Genomic DNA, 5,410 nt, shown 5'->3' with positions numbered 1-5,410 from the left:
AAACCCAAAATCTCTGTAAATGTTCATTAAAATCAATAAAATTTAATTAAAAAATAATGAAATTTTATGAAAAGTTATACTCAAACAAATATGAAAATCTTGAGGATGTGGATAAATACTTAGAAACTCACATCTACTCACACTGGCACAGACTAAAGTAGCATGTCTGTACAGACTCATTATAAAAGAAGAAATTGAAGATGTCATTTAAAAAAAAATCCCCAAAAAAACAACTTCCTCTGCCTCCTGCAAAAAAAGTCCCTGGGCCAGGTGGCTTTACTAATGAATTTGACCAAACATTCAGAGAAGAGCTGTCACCAATTCTACATGAATACTTCAGAAAATAAAAAAAGTAAGAATACTCCCAGACTCATTCTATGCAGCAACATATTCCTGTTACCAAAGTCAGGTAAAGAATCCAAAAAATAGAAAACTATAGCTAAATATCTGTCATGTACAGAAAGGCAAAAATCCTTAACAAAAACCTAGCCAGTAGAATCCAACAACACTATCAAAAGACTAACACATCATGACCATGTAAGAGTCTTAAGAGGCATGCAGAGATGATCCAACAAAAGAAAACCAGTAAGTGTAATCCACCAAACTAATAAAGGAAAAGATACAAATCATATGACGAACTAATTTGATAGAGAAAAGGCTTTTGACGAAATCCAACACACTTTCCTGATAAGAACATTCAATAAAATAGGAATAAAGGGAAAATTCCTCAATATAATTAAGGGCATATAGTCTAAACCAAGAGTCAACATCATCTTCAATAGAGAGAGATTAAAGGAATTCTCTTTGAGAACTGGAACTAGACAAGGGCATCCACTATTACCATTCCTATGCAATATTGAATTGGAAGTCTCAGTGAAAGCATAAGGCAAGAAAGAAATAAGGGGTATTCAAATTAGCAAAGATGAGGTAAAACTATCTTTATATGCAGATGATATGATATTATACTTAGAAAACCCTATAGCTTCGGCAAGAAAACTGTTAAGAATAGTCAACTAATTCAGTAAAGTAGCAGGATATAAGATCAACATACAAAAATCAGTTGGATTTCTCTACAGCAGTGAGGAGAACATAGAAAAGGAAATAAGAAAAACTATATCAATTATAAGAGCTAATCACAAGTTTAAATACTTAGGAACAACTCTAACCAGAGATAGAAAAGACCTGTTGTTGAGTTCTGTTGAGTTGAAACTGATACATAGCTGACCCTCCAGTGGGTTTTCAGAGGCAGTAAAAACATCCTGACTAACAGTGAAGAGTACCAGAAGAATATCTATTTATGCTTTATTGACTATAAAAAAGGGATATAATGGTGTGTATCCTAACAAGTTATGGCTAAGATTGAGAAGAATGGGAATACCAGAGAACTTAACTGTGCTCATGTGCAACCTATACATAGACCAAGAGGCTGCTGTGTGAATAGAGCTGGGGATCACTACATGCTATAAGATTAAGAAGGGTGTTCATTAGCACTGTGTTCTCTCTCCATACCTATTCAATCTGTTTGCTGAGCAAATTCTTTGAGAAGCTGGACTCTATAAGAAAGAATGTGTTATTAAGAGGAAGACTCATCAATAACCTGTGTTATGCAGATGACATAACCTTGCTTTCTGAAAGTGAGGAGAACTTGAAGCACTTGTTGATGAAGATCAGAGAATACCGTTTTCAATATGGATTGCATCTCAATGTCAAGAAAACAAAAATTCTTACCACTGGCAACATCTTGATAGAAGAAGAAAAGACTGAAACTGTCAACAAGTTCCCCTTACTTGGATCCACAATCAACATCCTTGATACCAGCAGTCAAGAAATTAGAAGACATATTGTACTGGGAAATTCTGAAGTCAGGGACTTCTTCAAATTATTGAGGAGTAATGATGCAAATTTGAGAACTAAGGTGCATCTGATTCAGGCCATGGTCTTTCTGGTAACTTCCTATGCATATGAAAGCTGAACAATGAAAAAGGATGACAGAAGAAGGATTGATGCCTTTTAACTATGGTGTTGGAAAAGAGTACGTAGCCTCTCATGGATGCCAAAAGAACAAATGCCAATGAGAAAGTGCAGCCAGAATGCTCTTTGGAGGAAAAGACAATAAAGCTTTGCCTCATATAATTTAGGCATTGTGCTAGGAGGGACTATTCCTTGGAGAGGGATATTATGCTCAGAAAAGCAGAGGGTCAGCAAAGGAGAGGAAGACCCTCAATCAAGTGTATTGACACAGTGACTTCTGCAATGGGCTCCAATGTGTCAGAAAGTGTGAGGATGGCACAGGATAGGACAGGGTTCAGATCTGTTGTTCATAGAATTGCTATGCGTCATACTCAACTCAATGGTACCTAACAACAGCTACTATTTCTAAAAACAAAAAGAGAACTAAAAAAGTGGGAGAATATACCATACTCATGGAAGTTGTTGTCTATCCAGTGCTCTTCTCCAACACCACAGTTCAAAGCCATCAATTCTTCTTCAGTCATCCTTATTCATTGTCCAGCACTTAGGTACAATAGCAAGTGATTGAGAAGATTATGGCCTGAACTAGTCATACCTTAGTTCTCTAACTAATATCATTGTTCTTCAACAATTTGGAGAGGTCCCTGGCTAAAGGCTTTCCTAGTACATTATATCTCCTGATTACTGGTACTAAGTGTATTGACTGTGGATCCAAGCAAGATGAAGTTGTTCACAGTTTCAATCTTTGTCCATCTTTTGTGGTGTAGCCTATAAGTCCAGTGGTGAGAATTTTGTTTCCTTGAAGTTGAAATGCAATCTATATTGAAGGCTGTAGTGCTTAAGGATAGAAATATACAATATTGTGAAAATGAGAAGTCTACCAAAAGCAGTCTACAAGTTCAATACAATCTCAATATAGATACTGATCCCATTCTTTAATAAGAAGGAAAAAATAATTTCTAGTTCTATCTAAAGTGGAAAGAGACTTCAAATAAACAAAGCACTACTGAAAAATAAAACAAGATAAGAGGCATCACACTCCCTGATTTAAAATCCTATTTCAAAGCCATAGTAATCAAGACAGCATAATAGTGGTATAGCAACAGATACACAGATCAATGAAATAGAATAGAGAACCCAGAAATCATCTCCTCTACCTATGGTCAACTGATCTTTGACAAGATTAAATTAATTAAGTGGGAAAACGGCAGATCCTTAACAAATATTGACAGCAAAATTAGAAAAGTAGCTTTAGAAAAATTAAGCAGGACCTACACTTCACATCATTCATAAAAACCAACTCAAAGAGGATTGGGTGCCTGGGAGTAAAACTGAAGACTATAAAGTGGACCAGAGAAAGAACAATTCTAGAAGCCCTAATCTACAGCATGAACAAACTTCTAAGCATAACAAAAAACCTATAGCCAGGAAAGAATGAAATAGATGAATGAGATCTTCTAAAAATAAAATCCCTATACATCAAAAAACTTCTCTAATAATAGAGTAAAAAGGAAACCCACAGACTAGGGGAAAAAACTGGCAATGACATATCTGATAAGGAACTCAAGCACATTAACAAGAAAAACGCAAACAACTTAGTCATAAAATCAGCACAAGATATGAACAGACACTTGGGTGGCCAAGAAACACATGAAAAAATGTTCAAAATCTCTATATATCAGAGCAAATCAAAGTAACTATAAGATATACCTCATCCTAGCAACAATAGCAAAGTTAAACAGGCATCAAACAGCAAATGCTGGTGAGGTTTTAGAGAGATTGCTGCTGGTGGGAATGTGAAATGATACAATGACTGTGGAAGGCAGTCTGACACTTCTCAAAAGGTTTGAAATAGAAATATTATTTGACCCAGCAATTCCACTATCAGGAATACACCCTAAAGAAATCAGAGCAATAACACAAACAGATGTAGCACATCCATGTTAGTTGCAGCATTGTTAAAAATAATAAAAAGATAGAAGCAGCTCAAGTGTCCATCAAAAAAATGGGCAGAAAAATAGTGGTACATCTACACTGTGGAATATTATACAGCATGGAAAAAACCTTTCCAAACACCACACAAAATATATGAGTCGGCAATGAAGCATGGATTATATTGAGTGAAATATCTCCACACAAAAGGAAAAATACTACGTAATATCGCTGTTAACAAAATAGGATGGACACCACACTGGAAGGGACAGCAGGAAAAGAATGGGTAGATAATGACCACTACACTGGAATAGGTGAAAGTAAGGACTGAGAGGAATGGATGATCAGATATTATATGTATGACAATTAACAATCTAAAACAAGACATGCAATACAAAGTGAATTGGGGGAAGGAAAGGAATTGGAAAAAATGTGTATCAGTGAAGGAATGAAAATATAACCTCTGTAAACTTTCACTAAAATCACAATAAAAAGAAAATAAAAAAGAGTAGGAAGGTATTTTCCTGTTAATATGCCAAGCACTCTTTGTTTTCTACAACCATAACAGAAAAATTTGTATTCATTTTACCAGAACATAATTAATAGTTATTTGTGTGAACACAGAGTTACATCAAAATAACAGGTGCAAAAACTTGTGGATAAAATTTTCAATTAGAGGCTGTGAGGATTTAAAGTGAATGGTCTAAAATACCCAAGGAGCAGATGTTCTAGGGATTCTTATGGTTCATGTGGGCACTTCGATGTTTTGATGTCATGGGTGACAGCTTGCTACAGTGAAAGCTGAACAAGACAGCTGGTGAGAGGCTTAGTGGTGTGTTAAGGCTGGAGGTTGGAGACCAGAGTGGGGCCAGCTTTGGCAGGGTTGGTTTCTGTATTCCCCAGACCATCTTTCATTACTGGCTCCTCCATCTGCTGCTGTTCTCTTGGTTCTCTCTGGAACCTCATCCTCTTCACATCTGAATTGTAGGCTGTCTTCCTGTCTGGCAGATCTTCACATGAGTGGCTCCTTCTTGTTGTTCAGAACTCAGTTCCAATGTTGTAACTACACAGAGGCTTTTCACTGGTGGCTTAGTTGAAAGGATTTGTACAGCCAATGCAAAAGTACACAATTCAAGTCCACCAGTTGCTCTGCAGGAGAAAGATGAGCAATCTCCTCCTACGCAATTTACTGCCTCTGAAAATGCCGGTACATGGTCGCTGTCCCATAAACCAAAAACTGAACAGTGGCCATGGAGTTGACTCAGACTCTTGGTGATCCTGTGTGTGTCAGAACAGGACTGCTATGTAGAATTTTCAATGGGTACCCCCACTCTGCTTTAACTGCCCAACTGTTGTCACCATTCAGAGATTCTTCCATTATATATCGCCTGTGACTCCACGGCACTTAACAACAACAACATATATAGAGATAGAGATAGAGATAGAGATAGAGATAGAGATAGAGATAGAGATAGAGATAGAGATAGAGATAGAGATAGAGATAGAG

At 36.6% G+C, this 5,410-nt stretch overlaps 1 pseudogene; it reads left to right on the top strand.

The window, feature by feature from the left end:
* Positions 1 to 4,150: 4,150 nt before the first annotated feature.
* LOC102859855 overlaps positions 4,151 to 5,410 on the top strand; it is a 16,281-nt pseudogene continuing 15,021 nt past the window's right edge.

The sequence above is a fragment of the Elephantulus edwardii genome, unplaced genomic scaffold, assembly GCF_000299155.1.
Source record: "Elephantulus edwardii isolate Elephantulus edwardi_28Jun2011 unplaced genomic scaffold, EleEdw1.0 scaffold00124, whole genome shotgun sequence".
Lineage (NCBI taxonomy): Eukaryota > Metazoa > Chordata > Mammalia > Macroscelidea > Macroscelididae > Elephantulus > Elephantulus edwardii.
Note: the sequence above shows the minus strand (reverse complement) of the source record. Positions and strands in the feature narration are given on the sequence as shown.